General features: G+C 46.3%; 1 long non-coding RNA gene across 1 annotated transcript in view; it reads left to right on the plus strand.

Annotated features, from left to right (window-relative positions):
* Positions 1-10,895: 10,895 nt before the first annotated feature.
* Positions 10,896-18,338, plus strand: part of LOC311592170 — a 31,770-nt gene continuing 24,327 nt past the window's right edge. Inside the window, exons 1-2 of the long non-coding RNA XR_014777318.1 lie at positions 10,896-11,003; positions 11,410-12,107. This is a non-coding gene — a long non-coding RNA (uncharacterized lncRNA). The remainder of the gene's footprint in view (positions 11,004-11,409; positions 12,108-18,338) is intronic.

The following is an 18,338-nucleotide window of genomic DNA, read 5'->3' on the forward strand; positions in this document are numbered from 1 at the left end:
GACGTAGTTGGCCAAGCATTTGATGGTATAGTCTTGGAACAAAATCAAGGCCAGTATGACATTAGGGGAAGGGTGGGTGTCTCTAGAGCAGACAGCAGAGGACGCAGTGGAGTGTTGGGGGTTGGTCTAGTGCCCTGTGTATTTAGATGCTAATTTCTGTACCCTGAGATCTGGTTTCCGTTCGGACAAGGGTGTTGTCATTTCTATGAAGAATCTCCTGGATCAATCTTGTGTAAACATTGCACCCCAATTATCTCTGATTGACTAATAAAGAAGCCAAGAGCCAGTGACTGGGCAGAGAGAACAGGGAGGCTGGACTTCCGTTTCCAGTCTAAGGGTGTGTGTGTGTGTGTGTGTGTGTGTGTGTGTGTGTGTGTGTGTGTGTGTGTGTATGTTATTTAAAAATAAATAAATAAATAAATAAATAAATAAATAAACATTATTCAGCTGGCACAAGCTGCTCAGGTGAGCCAGCTAACACCCTTTGCATCTGGGATCTGTGCTTCATGGACTATTAATATCTTGACTTTCAGCTCACAGGTCAAATTCAGGCATTCATACTTTATCCTGGGGGCTGTGGGAAAGTACTGAAAAATGTTAAGCAGGGCTGCAGCATGGTCAGATTTGTATTTTTAGAAAATCACTCAGAGCCCAGGGTGGAGAATAGATTAGAATGGAGCACAGCTGGAGGCTGGGGAAAAGGATTATGAGTTTTCGAGTTTGTAGGGGGGAAATCTTCCTGAGAGAGATGGTGGCAGCCCGAATGAGGGAGGTGGTGAGAACCAGAAGGAAGAGCTGGATTTCAGAGACACTGCAGAAAAAGAATCAGCGAGCCTCGGTGATTGATTAGATATGTCATGGACGATGTCAAAGGGATGTGTCAAAGATGACTCCTAGGTATGCGACTCAGGAAACGGGATGAATGAGGAATACCACTTTTTGAGACAGGGAACCCAATAGAAGGGGCCGCTGGCAGAAGGATAACCAGTTCTTTTCTAGACATATTGCTTCAAGGTCTCTGTGGGGCTTCTGTGAGGATTCAGCCTGTGGAGGAGTCCTTGGCTATTTGGAAATGGAAACAAGAGAAAGGTTCCATACCTCACACAGGGGTGTCTGAAAGGGAGGGGTCGCCCTGGGAGAGCACAGCAGAAGGTTGAGGGAGGAGTCCAGGAGAACCATGCATTCTCAGGTCAAGCAATGGAAGAGGAAGCTGCAAAGGAGCCCACGAAGGATGGATGGTGAGGACTGGGCTGGTGGCAAGTGCCCCAAGGCAATGCACAAAATGTGTGACTCTCAAAGGAAAGAAAAGCTAGCTCAGTGGCTGGAGGAGAAAGTTGGGTAGAGGCTCCTCTGGGATATCTTTTTTCTTTCTTTCTTTCTTTCTTTCTTTCTTTCTTTTTTTTTTTTTTGAGACAGGGTTTCCCTGTGTAGCCTCGACTATCCTGGACTCGCTTAGTAGACCAGGCTGGCCTTGAACTCACAGTGATCCGCCTGCCTCTGCCTCCTGAGTGCTGGGATTAAAGATGTGTGCCACCACTACCGGGCTTGGAACATATTCTTTGGTTTGAAAAAAGAAAGATTTCAGTGCAGAAGAACTTTTTTTTTTTTTAAAGACGTGCTTTCTCTATGTAGCCTTGGCTGTCCTGGAATTCACTCTGTAGAGCAAGCCGGCCTCAAAATCACAGAGATCTGCTTGCCTCTGGCTCACAAATGCTGGGATTAAAGGTGTGTGCCATCAGTTGAGCGTAATCTCAGAATTTGGATGTCAGAGGCAAGTGCATCTCTGTGAGTCAAGGCCAGCCTGTCTGGATAACCAGGGATATTAACACAGAGAAACCCTGTCTCGAAAAATCACAAACTTATATGAAATTATTTTTTTAAAAAGTGATTTTCTTTATTTGTTTTTGGTTTGTTTGGTTGGTTGGTTTTGGTTTATTGAGACAGGGTTTCTCTGTGTAGCCTTGGCTGTCCTAGACTCACTTTATAGACCAGGCTAGCCTCGAACTCACAACGATCCGCCTGCCTCTGCCTCCCAAGTGCTGGGATTACAGGTGTGCACCACCACACCTGGCTAAGATTTGTTTGTTTGTTTGTTTGTTTGTTTGTATGCTGTGTTCTGTGTCTTATTTATTAGCAGTAGTGTCCAATGCAGAAACCTTTGTCTAAACAAACAAAAAATGCTCACTTTGGTTATGAAAAAAATAGTATGCGTGTATATATCTAGCTGTAGACATGCTCATACACACTTTATTTGGTTTTTCCAGGCCTGAGAGTTTAAATCAGCATTGAGCTGTTTGTGCTGACAAAGCTATCTTTCCCTGGATTGCTGTGCCTCAATTTGTTAGACTGTTTGACAAACAGTCTTCATCACACCTGCGTCTGCAGACTTGGGTCTGTTTGTGCAGGTTGTTTTCTGTTTAACTGGACTTCATCAGAGCTCGGCACAATTACTCCTTCATGTTGACGATTTCCTTTATCTGGCTGCTAGTACTTCTCAGGCATTTCCTTTTTTTTTTTTTTTTTTTTAAATTCCCCTCTGTCTCCTCAAAGTGCCATTTGAGAAGGAGGTGGTCAAGGCTAAGATTAGCTCTATTAGAGAGGGTTAAACACTCAGTCTCATCACTCTCAGATGGATAAGAAACAAAGGTGGTGCACACTCTAATCCCAGAGCTTGGAAGGCAGGTAGATCTCTAAATGCAAGGCCAGCCCCATCTACAGAATGAATTTCAGGACAGTCAGGTTACACAGAGAAACCTTGTCTGGAAAAAACAACAACAACAACAACAAAAACACAACAAAGAAAGAAAGGAAGGAAGGGAAAAAGAATCCAACTTATCCATCCAAGAAGTTTTTTTTTTCCTCCCTAAAGCAGTAGTTCTCAACTTGTGGGTCACGATCCTTTTGGCACCCTCCCATTTCCAAAAATATTTACATTATAATTTATAACAGTGTCAAAAAATTCTATGATTGGGGTCACCACAACATGAGGAACTGTATTAAAGAGCTGCAGCATTAGAAAAGGTGAGAACCACCATTCTAGAGAAAGTACATGAAAATATACACTAATGGGGCTTCCTGGCGACAGAGGGGCCTGTATCCTCAGAGCGCTGGCACATGCAGACGTGATCAACCTGTAGATTAGAGGCCTAGGCCGGCAATGTGGTTTAGTTGGTAGGCTGCTTGCCTAGCATGCATGAGGCCCCGGATTTGATCCACAGCGATGTATAAACTGGGAGTGGTCATGATGGTACATGCCTGTAATCCCAGCACTCTGGAGGTGGTGGCGGAGACTCAAGAGTCCAAGAGTATCCTCAGCTACATATAGTGAATTTGAGGTCACTCTGGGCTACATGAACCATATTTTAAAGATCTGGCCAGGATTTAGGAATGCTATTAAGAAATGCTGCTAGAGGGGCTGGAGAGACGGCTCAGAGGGTAAGAGCGCTGGCTGTTCTTCCAGAGGTCCTGAGTTCAATTCCCAGCAACCACATGGTGGCTCACAACCATCTATAACATGATCTGATGCCCTCTTCTGTCATGCGGGCAGAGCAATGTATACATAATAATAAGTAAATCTTTAAATAGAAAGAAAGAAAGAAAGAAAGAAAGAAAGAAAGAAAGAAAGAAAGAAAGACTGCTAGTAACATGCCTGAAGTGCCAAAGGATGGGGAGAATGGTTAGTTACCAAAACTCTGAGAAGGCACATATAAGATGATAACCTTGATGACAGCCATGGTCTTCCAAAAGGAAGGATGGGCAACCCAGCTGGGGAACATCTGGAAGAGTCCCGTCATCTCTTCCCTCCTGCGTTTTATTTATTTGTTTATTTGTTTTTTGAGGCAGGGTCTCTCTGTGTAGCCTTGGCTGTCCTGGACTCACTTTGTAGACTAGGCTGGCCTCAAACTCATAGAGATCCGCCGCCAGTCTCTGCCTCCCAAATGCTGGGATTACAGGCGTGCACCACCATACCCGGCCCCCTCCTGTGTTTTAACCTCATTTTTCTTGTTAGCCAAACACAAATGAAAAGCAGAGGGTCAGAGAGAGTTTTTTTGGTGCCATCTGTCTGGCTTCAAGGTACAAAGAGGAGTGGAATCTATGGAGGGGATTTCTACAAGTTGCTGGTTTGAGGTTAGATAAGGTCTGGGCACCAGACAGGAAGGGCACGCAGGGAAGACAGGAGGATCCAGAAGAAGTTCAGAGCTCTCAGCTACAAGGAAAAAGAGAGAGGTGGAGGGAAGGAGGAAAGGAGGGAGGGAGGGAGGGAGGGAGGGAAAGAGAGAGGAGGAGGGGAGACAGCACCAAGCCTAAGGACTCTGAGTTCCATCCCGGAGAAGCCACATGGTAGGAGAGAACTGACTCCCCAAAGTTGTCCCCTGACCTTCAGTGAATCACCCTGGCATGTGTAACTTTCCCACACATTAAATACATAACCACATTAGGTTCATATACACCCTTTGTGTTATCAGAACTCTGGATCCTGTGGTGCAGAAGGAGAATCTCCTGCTCAGGGTGCTGAGGCAGGAGGATCAAACTGAACACTCAAGTCTAGTGTGGTGGTTCATGCTTATCACCTCAAACTTGGCGGGATAAGCAGGAGGATTGCCATAAGCTTGAGGCAGCCTGGCCTACACAGGTGAGTTTTAGGCTAACCTAAACTACAGTGTGACATACTGTCTCAAAAAGACAAAAAACCAAACAAGCAAACAGGAAACCCTCCAGTAAAATATAAAGTAAAGGGGTTGGAGAGATGGTTCAGTGGTTAAGAACACTGGCTGCTCTTCCAGAGGATTCGGGTTCAATTCCCAGCACCCACATAGTGGTTCACAACTGTGGGTAACTCCAGTTCAATAGGATCCAATACCCTCACACAGACACACATACAAACAAACCAGCAATGCACACAAAATAAGTAAATCATTTTAAAAGAATGCCTATATGGCCATTTTATGATTAAAAGCACAGGATCAAAAGCAACTGTCAATGCCAAATGATTATAATGTCTTGAGGTCTCAGATTGTTCTTTCTCTGTCTCTCTTTGAAACAAGATCTCTCAAGGCTGGAGAGATGGCTCAGAGGTTAGGAGCACTGACTGCTCCTCCAGAGGTCCTGAGTTCAATTCCCCAGCAACCACATGGTGGCTTTCGACCATCTGATGCCTTCTTTTGGCCTGCAGGTGTAAATGCAGGCAGAGTGCTGTATACATAATAATACATAAATCTTAAAAAGAAAGAAAGAAAGAAAAGAAAAAGAAAAAGAAACAAGACATCTTTATGTAGCCCCTGTTATCCTTGAACTCAACAATCCTCCTGTCTCATCCTCTGTGTGCTAGACTTACAGGCATGCATGACCATGTCCAACTGTAGGACTTGTGACTCCCAAATTAATGGGTGAGTTGGTATATTTGTGCTTTATGATGAATATAGTATCATTCTGAATTGTCTCCAGAAGGAAACGGAGGAATCAATGAAAACCAGGAAATTTTTCTCAAAGGTAGTGGGAGGGCAAGAGTCAAGCTCTCCTGTCTAGTAAATGCTTTTAGGAATAAGATCAATGATCATTCTCCTTCCCCCTGCACCCAAGAAGCTTGAGAATGCCGCTGTCCAACAGGCTGGAACTCACACAGGCCGGATGTTGGGTTATTGGTTTGGTAGCAAGATTATTAATTTGAAGGCAGGGTCTTATGTAGCCCAGGCTGGCCTCAAACTTATTATGTAGCTAAGGATGACTGTGGGCTTCTGAGTCTCCTGACTTCACCTCCTCAGTGCTGGGATCATAGGTGAGAACAACCATGCACTGTTTATGTGGTGCTGGGAACTGAACCCAAGGCTCCATGCATGCTAGGCAAACCCTCTACCTACCCACTAGGCTACATCCCCTGCCTCAAGCCGAATCTTTTTTTGTTTGGTTTGGTTTGGTTTGGCTTTGGTTTTTTGTTTTTCAAGATAAGGTCTCTCTGTGTAGCCTTGGCTGTCTCAGACTGGCTTTGTACAACAGGCTGGCCTCGAACTCACAGTGCTCTGCCTGCCTCTGCCTCCTGAGTGCTGGGATTAAAGGTGTGTGACACCACAGGGCTCGAGCTGAATCTTGAGAGCAGGCAATGGTCAGACTTGCAGAATCAGTCTCCCTTTCCTGTTGAAGGGCTTCTTCAGTCAGTGATCTGGCAGTTTATTTGTCAATATTATTTGTTGTTAACTTAATTGTAGGAAATTGAAAAATGTAAAGCACAGCCATGAGACCCTTAAGGCTGGTTAATCTTTCTAGATTGCAATCAATGTAATTTTTACTGGCTGGTCCCATCTTGATTGTAATATGCTGAGCCTGGAAAAGCTGCTGAAGGCTTCAAGTCCTGGTGTGCACAGGGAACAGACCGGCTCCATCGTCTGCCTTTGCTGCCGGGGAGTGAGAAATCGCAGAGGGGACTAGATTGAACAATTTGGTTTCCAAATGTCAATAAAGAGAGGAAATCAGTGTCTGGGTGGACACAAATAATGTTGGCTGTCCCCTGAGAGTGTAGGCTCAGCCAAGCCCTTTAGGGCCCACGACTTATATGCTGGGTTGCTCTGAAGGGCCATAGCTCAGACTCAGCCTTCAGTAGAGGAAACAGACAGATCTGAAAGGCCACAAAACACATTCACTTCCCATCAGCCTGGCTTACTTAGGATTATTTGGAAAGGCTTTACTCTTCAGTTTTATAGTTCAAACACAGTGACCTTCCCAAATCAGACATCTGAGATTTCTCTGAGCATTCAAGATCTGTAAAGAACAGCTGAAATGGTCTTTGTTTTCCCTTCTGGACTCTGATTTTCTGCACCAAAGAGTGAGGAACAGACTTATCCATCCATCCTGCTGCCCCTTTCTTAGCCCTGAAATACGAAGGGGTTTCTGGCTTTGGCATCGCCAGGGAAGAAAGAGGCTTTGCTCTTTTTTGGGGGGTACCTCCGAATACCCAATCCAGCAATAAGCTGTTTTGTAAAGAGTGAAGTTGGGGACCAGAAACAGTGGGATTCTAATGACATCAACTGATGCTTTTTACCCTCTACCACAGACCCAGCAAGTGAGCCCGAGGCCTAGTCCAGATAAATGGGGAGCCAAGAGGTAGCATGTGAGCATTTTTCCAGCCCTTTATGAATATAAATATTTAGCACATGGTGTTTTTGCAGAATTAAATCTCCAAGCCCAGATTAGCCTGGTAATATCATTATGTAGATGCCAGGGACGAGCTACCTGTGACTGTTGTGTGCCTTGTCATTCAAGGATGCCTGTGACGACTTGATGCACTTTAATTTGCCAGGGCAATCATTAATTGCATATGAAACAGTTGGTGTTTGGCTTTAAGGGAAGCTGATTGGGTCAGTCACTGAGCGTTTGGCTCAGTGATCTACAGCTGGCTCTTTGCTCCAGCACCCCTGCTTTCTTTTCAAAAGCATTCTCAGTCAATGTTTTGGGGACCCCCTGAGGAAGAGACTGTGAAACACTGGGGGCTTTAATCTGTGTTTTCCTTTGGGCTTTATGGCTTTAATTTTAATATTTTGGATAATAAAGAATGATTTTAAATTAAATTTTCGAGTCTGCCATCTGTGATTGTTTGGACTTTTCCCTCCTCTCTGGCGGTTCTTTGACTTAATGTTCCTTGAACAGGAGGAAAAGTGGGTTTCAAACAGGAGATGAGCAAGGGGCAACCAAACAGGGGAAGCCCACAGTATTTACAGAAATAGGGAGAAGCTTTGGCCATGGCATTTGGCCCTGGAAGTTGGGTTGTGGGGGCGGTTGGTGTTCAGAGTCAAAAATCACAAAAAGGAATCAGATGTAATTGTAACCCTCCACTATCACCTCTTGATTTGTCTTTGAAACCATCATTGCCAAGGTTATATCTTGGTTTGCCCATCTGTTAGAGAAGTGTCCTGTTGCTATAATAAACACCATGACCAAAAGCAACTTGGGGAGCAAGATGCATTGTACATTTCTAGGTTACAGTTCATCACTGAAGGAAGTCAGGACAGGAACTTGAGGCAGGAATCTGGAGAAAAGGACCAAAGACCGATCAGGTGTGTTTGTATACGCCTTTCATCCTAGCAAGCAGATCTTTGTGAGTTCAAACCAGCCTGGTCTACAGAGAGTTCTAAGACAGCAAGGGCTACATAGACATAGACTCTGCTTCAAAACCAAAACCAGAACCAAAAGTTTGCTCCCTTTGGCTTGTTAGGCTAGCTTTTTCATACAGCCCAGGCCCACTTGCCTAGGATAGGTGCTGTCCACAGTGGGCTGTAATTTCTCAGATCAATAATCAATCAAGACAATATCTCATAGACAGGGCCAAAGGTCAATCTGATTAAGGTGATTTTCAGTCGAGGTTCCATTTTCCCTAGTGACACTAGGTTGTCTCAATCTGACAATAAAAGCTACTTAGTATAAGAAGTAGTTTTATTTGTTTATTTGTTTTGCAGTAATAGGATTGCTAGAAATATAGTCCAGGGTCACAGAGAGACCACTATTTTATTTATTTATTTATTTTTGGTTTTTTGAGACAGGGTTTCTCTGTGTAGCCTTGGTTGTCCTGGACTTGCTTAGTAGACCAGGTTGGCCTCAAACTCACAGTGATCTGCCTGCCTCTGCCTCCCGAGTGCTGGGATTAAAGGGGTGCACCACCACACCTGGCTTGAGACCACTATTTCAATGAAGAGTCTGAACTTGATTCTTGGTCAGGAAAGTATGCTAGGAAGACTGGACACACAAAGGCTGGAAGTACACTTGGTTTTTAGACTAACGCAGGTGGCGGCGGCCTGTTTTCCCCATTGGCCAGTGTGTGTCCTCATGCCCTATTCAATTGGATAGTCTTAAAAGAGTTGGTCACAGGAAATGAAAAGGGGAAGGGGTCATTGCTCCATGCTATCAAATTTCTGGACCTCATCAGAGAGCCTTTGTATAAACAAAAGTTTTAGCAGGTGTGTGTGTGTGTGTGTGTGTGTGTGAGAGAGAGAGAGAGAGAGAGAGAGAGAGAGAGAGAGAGAGAGGGAGGGAGGGAGGAGAGAGAGAGAGAGAGAGAGAGAGAGAGAGAGAGAGAGAGAGAGAGAGAGAGAAGGTCTCACTATGTAAACCTGGCTGTGCTGTTCTGGAAGTAATTAGACTGGCCTTGAACTCGCAGAGATCCTCTTGCCTCTGCCTCCCGAGTGCTGGGATTAAAGGCATGTACCACCACACCTGGCTCATTTTTGAGACAAACATGTCACTAAATTGCCCAGACTGGCCTTGGACTTCCTCTATAGTCTAATCAGGTAAGTACGATACAGACTGAACTACAGTGAGATTCTTAAATAAAGGACAACTCACTGAAGAGGCATCCTTACAGATTCCATACTATTCCTCTTCAGGGGACAGGCCCTTGAACCCAGGCATTGTCCTTATCCACTGAAAGCTAAAACAGCTTGAGCGCTCATGTGTTTCCAGATCTTCAGTTAAACCTGAGAAATCTCTGCCTTCACATTCCTTCTTTATGTTGTCAGCGAGAGCAAGATGGAGAATTTTTTTTTCACCTTCGAAGGGAAGTGAGGACACATCATCAGCCCCACTGCAGACCACAGCATTAATGAGTCAGACAGACAGCGCCACTGAACACTGAGACAAATGCTGAGCGAATGCCAGGGTAAAATGAAAAAGCACCTGCCAGCCGAGGAGCTGGGATGACAAGTGGGTTAGCAAGGGAAGGCGGGAGTGTGGGGTTCGCACAGCAAAGCGAGGAGCTCCTCCTGCCATGCCTTCTGCTAGTGAGAAGAGGTTTCTTGAGGGGTCAAGTTTTGTATTTGGGAGGGAGGGGAAGGATTTAAGGTTAGTTCCAGGGAGGGAGGGAGGGAGGGCTACTTATTTTAAAAGGAAGATGAGCCCTAAGAATCAGGAAAGCCACCGTAAGTGTTCCCCAACACATGGGGAACGATGGAGTTTTAGAGGCCTTCTGTTACGGTGGCATAGGCGGCTTTTTGTTGAATCACTCTGTAGCTGGGGCTAGCCTCCAACTCAGTCAAGATCCCTCTGCACCGCACTGTTCCCAGTGCTGGGATTACAGGTGCGTCACCACGTGCAGCCCCGTAGAAGACTTCATTAGCTTCCGAGTGAATTATTTTACATCTGCTGATCTTCCCTTCCTAGTCTCCCTCCCCCTAATCTGCAACCTCTGCACACAGAGAAAGGTCAAATTCATTGCTCCGTAGGTCAGAGGGCAAAGGTTCATAAGATGACCTTGAAGATGAGGGAGGCAATAAGCCCTGACTGGGAGCAAATCAGGAGCCCAGGTAAACAGGTATTTATCATAGTTCTAAAGCCACACATGATCATATTTCGTCCCACATGACTTCTAGATCAAGAGATAAGCTGGAATCAATATCTCTTTCACTGTCCTCTCAAATATACAACACACACACACACACACACACACACACACACAAACACACACACACACACACACACACACACACACAGAAAGAGAGAGAGAGAGAGAGAGAGAGAGAGAGAGAGAGAGAGAGAGAGAGAGAGAAAGAGAGAGAGAGGGAGAGAAATAGATCCTGTTTCCTCCTCGTCGTCTTCTCTAAAAAACCCCCTTGTACCCTTAAGTAGATACAACCTTGGTACCCCCAACTCCCCCCCCCGACCCTGGTAGTGGAAAACAACCCCAACAAGTGCCTATGAAAAAAGCCTTTAAATCTCATGAATATTTAGCTCGTCCTCATGTAAAATATATGACTTTGTGTAAGGATCAGGCGAACGAGGTGCATGATTTTTTTCTGATTTATGGGCCTGGAGACGGATTATTCATAGCAGAGCAGCTGTGTGGAAAGATTCATCCGCTGCAAAATGTGATTGTACATCAGGCAGTGTGTGGGAACGGAGCTATGACTAATGGCTGCTTTACATATAAATGAGAAGGTTTGTGCTAGGAACTGTAAAAAAAATACAATCACTCAGCTGACGGGCAGGCTTCTTATCGCGGATGCAGGAGAGGGACCACCAGAAAGGTAGGCGAAGGGATGCCTCCCCTCCTCCAGAGCCAGGTCAGGAGATGCAGAGGGTAGAGAGAGGAGATGGGGGAACTTCGGAGAAGCAGGAATCTACTTCCCCTGGTCCCTCTCAGACTCTGCATTTACCCTGACCTTTCTAGACTCCACCAAAAGCACATCTGGGTGGAGAACGTCCCCACAGAAGCACTACGTTGTCTGTAGTTCCAGCATCTTGAAGTGATGCCGAAGATCTCCTGAGCTCAGCTTGGGGGCTGCTGAGGGTTCAGGCCCATTTCAGAGGCAGAGCGAGGGGCATCAGGATAAACCTCAGAAGAGGGAAACGTCTGTGAACCTGAGGCTTTCCTCTGCCACTCCTCAGTCTCTCCTGCTTTCTGTTTGTTCATCTCTCTCTCTTCTCTTGTAGCTGAGACAGGCTGTCTAGACATTGCAGATGTGGACAGATGTTGGGTCTGTAATTTATAACAACGGCCTCCAGAAGGCAATTCCAATTTGTTTCGGTAAGGCTTTGAGTTACAGGCAGAAAAAATATCCTGTAAATACCGTTGACTTACATGGTAACTACACCAAGGGTTTTACTTAGTGAACAATCGCTAGCTGTAGCACAATTACACATCACTGCAGATTACTGGAGAATTTAGTGTCACTGAGCAAGCGACGGCCACCAAATCAAAGTCCTGGCTTTGGGAAGGGGTGGAAAACAAGGGCACTAAGCCATGATAAATAGGAATTCATGTATATTTCTTCAAACTATCAATTATCCTCCATTCTGAAGATTCAGTTTTATCTATGTCATAATTAACCCCTACTAGCATACCAAACGCCAGGCAAGGGTATGCTGGTTGTAGTTTTCAACTGATAAAGGCTTAGGCCATGTGGTATCTGGGGGTACTCACAAAACCCTCAGACAAGCATGAGGCTAGTGATTAACGTCCCCATTACTGTAATGGGCTACATATTCAGCAGCAGGGCTGAAGGGCACAGAGCCATCTTCACTTTGTCCTGATGACCGATGATTCAACAGCTGTCCAGGCCAACAATGAAGCTGACAGGACCACCCGCGTTGTGAAGTCTGTTCTGGTCGTACCAATGGGAAATGGAAAGGTACGGTTTTAGAATACTTTCTCAAGAACTTCAAGTTGCTTCTTACTCCCATCTGGGGTGGTGTGAGTGTGTCGGGGGAGAGGGGAGGCTGGCGCTAAAACTTATGGATACAAAGACGTTAAGTGATCTTGATCACAGTGCTGGCATCAGAAGCCATATTTGCACTGGGGTTGGGGGTGGGTCTGTCATCCTTGAGAATTCTGACCAGCTGGTCCTTTTGGGATTAGGGGATCAGAACCGGCTGGCAGCTGGGAGCTCAGGGTCTCTGGATGTATATAGGGTTGCAGCTGAAATAGCCATCAAGGTGGGGTGGTGGTGGGGTGGGGGGAAGGGAGGTTGGGAATAAAGGGGGCAGAGAATTGTGGAAAGCAAATGAACATATTGACAGTGTTGTACAGCGGTGTTTAACCCATCGCCAACCTCTTCTGATTGGTTTGCTTCTTGTAATCTTACCTTTCCCCTCTCAGCTGTCCAGAGATCAAATACAAGCTAAGCTTTAAAGGCCTCTAGTTACACACACACCCCGGGCTTCCACAGACCCTGAAACAAATGGCTCCTGTCTTTTTTTTTTTTTTTTTTTTTTTTAGGACAGATACTACCTAGAGATTCTTTGATTCTTTGAGAGTGCTGTTTGAATTCTTTCTCTTCTTCCCTGGTTTCTGCTTATTTCATGCTTGGTAGCCATCCAACTAGAGGGCTATCTTGCCCTCACCTGAAGAAATGATCTACATTGCTATGTTAGTAGAGCCTCGGGACCAATCACTAGCTGGGAGGGAAGGCTATTGGAGCCAAAGGAAGAGAGGTCAAGGTTATAACCAAAAGTACACTGGGCGTGGCCTCAGCCTTGCCTAGGAGAAAAGATGTTAGCTGCAAAGGACGGATTAAGGAAGCAATTTTCATCTTCCAAGTTTCAAGTTTTCAGCCTGGGCTGCATGCTGAATTCAAAGCCACTTTGGGAAACAGTGAAAACTATGTCTCAAATGAGCCAACAAACAGAGACGCTTCGGACCTGTGGACATAGCACTGTCAGTAGGGCGCTTTCCTACCACCCTGCAGGTATGAAGCAGCCTGGGTTCATCCTAAACTCTGCATATACCAGGTGTGGTACAGGCACAGGCCTGTAACCTTAGCACTGAGGAGGTGGGAGCAGGAGCATCAGAAGTTCAAGGTTAGTCTCAGCTATATAGCAAATTCAAAGCCAGCCTACACTATAGGAGACTCTGCTTCTTAAAAAAAAAAAAAAAAAAAAAAAATTAGTTTTTGAGCCGGACAGTGGTGGCACACACCTATAATCCCAGCACTCGGGAGACAGAGGCAGGCAATCTCTGTAAGTTCAAGGCCAGCCTGTTCTACAAAAAGAGTTTTTTAAAAAATTAGTATTGAGCCAACCATGGTGGTGTACGCCTTTAATCCCCGCACTCAGGTGGGTCACTGTCAGTTTGTGGCCAGCCTGGTTTACAGAGTGAGTCCATGACAGGCAGGGCTATTACACAGAGAAATCCTGTCTCAAAAAACCAAAATAAAATAAAACTAAAATAAATAAATAAATTAGTATTTGAGCTGGGTGATGGTGGCACACACCTTTAATCTCAGTGCTTGGGAGATAGAGGCAAGTGGATCTCTAGGTTTGAGCCCAGCCTGGTCTACAGAGTGAGTTTCAGCCAGGGCTACACAGAGAAATCCTGTCTCAAAAAAAAAAAAAGTAGTATTTGATCCAGGCCTGGTAGTGCATGTGCTGTAATCTCAGCACTTAGTAGGCAGAGGCAGGAGGATCACAAAATCAAGGACAGCCTAGGCTATGAAGCATAACCCTGACCTTCTCACCAAAGCAAAGAACTTTACAGTTTGGGAAGCAGTGCTGAGATTCCTGAGGCGTGTTTTTATGGAGATGTTGAAAAATACAAGTGCATGCGGCCTTCCAGGGCCCTATGAAGATCTCCAATCCACTGAGATGGGGATGATGATAGAGGGGAGCCCTGGAACCCCAGAGATGCTTTTCAGGGCACCAAGCTTCATCCAGCTCCCTGGCAGCAGTGGATGTGGGTGTTTGTACTACAGCTCCAGGAGGGCTGTGGGTAGAGGGTGGAGTGCCCTCTGGTCAGGAAGGACGAATGAATTATAATGTTAGCCGGGTGGTGGTGGCACGCGCCTTTAATCTCAGCACTCTGGAGGCAGAGGCAGGCCGATCACTGTGAGTTCGAGGCCAGCCTGGTCTACAAAGTGAGTCCAGGACAGCCAAGGATACACAGAGAGACCCTGTCTTGGAAAACAAAACAAAAACAAAAACAAAAACAAAAAATCAATAATGTTAACAGTGAACAAGACTAGAGAGGTTATTGCGTGCCAGGTGTAGATTGCCTCCCTCCCTGATGATCCATCTATGCATTAGTTCTTTAAAGAAAAATGTACCCACTGCCAAAGAGCAGAGCTTTCCTCAAAATAAGAGGAAGCACAGCACCTACAGTCCCGCTCTGTGTCTCCTGTGAGCATTATCTGGAAGGTCAAGTACAGTTTCCACGTGTGGAAGGTAGAAACAAGTGGGAAAGAGAGCTTCGGGGAACTGACTCCATAGATGTCTTCAGGCAGTGAGCTTCAAGGTGCAGTCTCAGAGGTATCACTGGACTATGAGAGACTTAAAGAAAGGATGAACTGTGGCTGGAGAGATGGCTCAGAGCCTAGGAGCACTGGCTGTTCTTCCAGAGGACCCAGGTTCGATTCTCAGTACCCACACGGCAGCTCACAACTGTCTATAACTTAAGTATCCAGTGGATCCGACACCTTCACACAGAAATACATGCAGACAAAACACCAATGTACATTAAAAAATTAAAAAATAAAGGACGGACCTACCCATGCACAAATATGTACATGAACATATATGTATTTATACATGCATGTGCATACCTCCTTATCACCTGGTACTAAAAGACTTCTGAGATATTTGAAGAGCTGCTCTCACTTTACAGTCTTCTGTAGCCTTTTGTTGTTGTAGTTTTGTTTGAGACAGGGTCCCTCTACATAGCCCTGGCTGTTCTGCAATTCACTGTGTAGATCGGCCCACCTTCCAACTCACGGAGATCCACCCTTCTCTGCCTCGCAAGGGCTAGGATTAAAGGTGTGCGCTACCAAGCTCAGATTTTGTAGGCCTCTTGATCAGCTAATCCAAGCCTGGGTTGCTGGAGGACACGGGTGGAACAGGGTGAGAAAGGGCACACCTTCAAGTGTTTTCCAGCGGGTATAAGGTCTGTTCTTGGTTCTCCAGACTTAATCACGTCCCAAGGAGGCCTGATGTCACATATGTCTGGGAAGGTCTGGAGCAGGGGACACACACATCCGGAGGCCAACATTGGGTATCTTTCTAATACTGATTTCAAACTAATTAATTTGGAATATAGCAGAAGACCAGGCACTTTGGAGGCAGCAAGCCTAGGGTTGAACCTTGTTCTTTTCTATTTATTAGCTTCCCATCTATCCATTCACTCAAATACTTAGTGACCAGTCATCGTGTACTAGGTGTTGTGTGTCCTCTTTGGGGCAAGCCATTTAAACTCAGCTACTTTCCATTCCCATAACTACATAACACAGTTGTACACACAGTTGACACCTGGTAAATGCTTGAACGTTCCAGTTATACCTTTTGAAAATTATTTATTTTTACTTTATGTGTATCGGTGGTTTGCCCGCAAGTACGTCTGGAGTCACAGACAGCTGTGAGCTGCCACTCGAGCGCTGGGAATCGAACCTGGGTCCCCTGGAAGAGCAGCCAGTGCTCTTAGCCTCTGAGCCATCTCTCCAGCCCCCATTTATAACTTTCTAACCATGCCTTTCCTTGCTGACATTTCCCTCCGAAGGTAGCTGAGGGAATTTTATAACAACCCAGAGGATCACCACTTCTTAGAGGTTCTAATAACAGTGGGTCAGGATGTGACTCTTCTTTGGTATAGACAGCATGGCATAGTTTCAGCCCTGGGAGCAAGCTAGCCTAGCATGCTCTCTCTCCTCACTCCCCTCCTCCCCCCTCCAGTCTGTGAGCCTTTCATGGGCTAAGACTGTGTCTTCATGTGTTTAGCATGGTGGCCATAGTGTGCTTGACAGTGCCATAGAAAAAGCAGATGTGGACTAGAGTAATGGCTTAGCAGTTAAGGGTATATATTGCTCTTGCAGAGGATCCAAACTTGGGTCCAGCACCCACATCTCAAAACCACCTATAACTCCAGTTTTAGGAAACCTGATGTCCTCTTCTGGCCTCAGTGGGCACCTACACTGTGCAACCCCGACTCCACCCAGATACCCTTCATTTTTAAAAAAAATATTTTTTAAAGGCATGGGGGCACATGCCTTTAATCTCAGTGCTTGGGAGGCGGAGGCAGTCAGATCGCTGTGAGTTCGAGATCGGCCTGGTCTACAAAGCAAGTCCAGGACAGCCAAGGCTACACAGAGAATCCCTGTCTCGAAAAACCAAAAATAAATAAATAGATAAACATGCTCAGGGGCTTTGAACACTTGGCCCCCAGGTTCTGGCACTGTTTGTGGAGGCTTAGGAGGTGTGGCCTTGTTGGAAAAAGTATGCCACTGGAGGTAGACCCTGTGTGATTGCTAGTTATCTCTCTCTGTCTCTGTCTCTGTCTCTGTCTCTGTCTCTGTCTCTCTCTGTCTCTCTGCTTTGTGCTTGTGGTAAAGGGTGCGAGCTCTCAGCACTGGGTTCCTGAAACCGTGCCTGCTGCTTGCTGCCTTCAATCCTGGTGGACTCTTAGCCCTCTGGAACTATAGGCTCAGATAAACTCTTTCTTCTATAAGCTGCCCTGGTTATGGTGTTTTATCACAGCAACAGAAAAGTGACTAGTACAGAGGGGGAGCTGACCGAGTCTGAGTAACCACAAGGTTTTCCCAAGGTGCAACACATCTGCAGGCCTCTGTGGCAGGAGCTGGAGAGAAGGCCAGGCTGGTACTGCTGCGGTTGCTGGGGGAAGTCTTTTCTAGCGGTTGCTTCCAGCGTGGCACATTTAGACCCCAAGGAAAGGTGGGACTGGCAGGAATGCGGTTTGGAGCCATGAGCACCAAGCAAAGAAGCTGGTAAATCTGGTCCGCCTATCAAGAGCAAGAGGACACTTTAAAGCAGCGCTGTGCTCTACGTCCAGAGACAGAGGTGGCACTGAGTTCTTTAGGCAGCAGATGGCAGAGACCTTGGAGTAGGCTGGGGAAAGGTGACGACGGTAGAGGCTAGAATGAATGAGCCCTGGACTTGCAGATGAAGATGAGGGAGGAGCGAAGCCGACTCTTGGGTTTGGTTTTCTGGGTTTTGTTTTGTTTGTTTTTAAACACCTCCCCCCTCCCCTCGCTATCCCGAACTTGCTCTGTAGACTTAACTGGCCTGGAACTCAGATCCGCCTCTGCCTTCTCAGTACTGGGATTAAAGGTGTGCTTCACCACTGCCCAGGCTGATGCCTGGGTTTGTAAAACTTCCTCTGAGCATCTGTCTGCTCCTTGGAGACTTTTGAGGAAGGTCTCCCTTCGCCATCACTAGTGCATTCAATTCCGATGTAAGTGGAGTTCTATTTCCAGAGGATGAAGAAATGAGCAAATGCCTTGCTAACCTCGGTGGGGGGGGGGTGGGGACGGAGGGGGACACTGAGAAGGTCACTTCCCCCAAGCAACCCCTTGTTATTCAGGCACTCACACTCTTCTCCCCAACTCACCCAAACTCAAGTGTATCGCCTTTCCCTCTGACCTCTCAGACCTACACACACTTCCAAGCACTCCCCACAGGCCACTCCCTTCTGCTCCTATTTATCCTCATCTCCCCCAAAGCTCCTGCACCCCCTCCTCTCTCCTCTCTCCTCCCGACCTCCCTCTCACTCTAGCCCCAGCCTCCCTCTGCCTCCACTTCACCCTATTAAGAAACAACCACCCTACAGAAGAAGCCTGTGCCCCTGGCGGCTGCTCCCTGAGCCCCGCCCGCCCTCCCTCCTCCTGCTCCTGCTCCTCTCCTCTCCCTGACAGATGCCTCAGAGCCCCGGGCCGCAGTTAAGGTGACGAGATGCAGCAATTCTTTATGAACATTTCATTCCTGCTCGCTACACGACGTAAATTAGATGGTGTGTTACATTCGGGCAATAAGAGAGATATGTCACCACGACGCTGGCCCATTGGATGGAGAGGGTAATCCTGCCGTGAATTTCATTACTGCTTTTATATAGACAGAATTAGCTCGGTGACAGCGAGCCTGATTGT

The sequence above is a fragment of the Acomys minous genome, assembly GCF_964271855.1.
Source record: "Acomys minous genome assembly, chromosome: 2".
NCBI lineage: Eukaryota > Metazoa > Chordata > Mammalia > Rodentia > Muridae > Acomys > Acomys minous.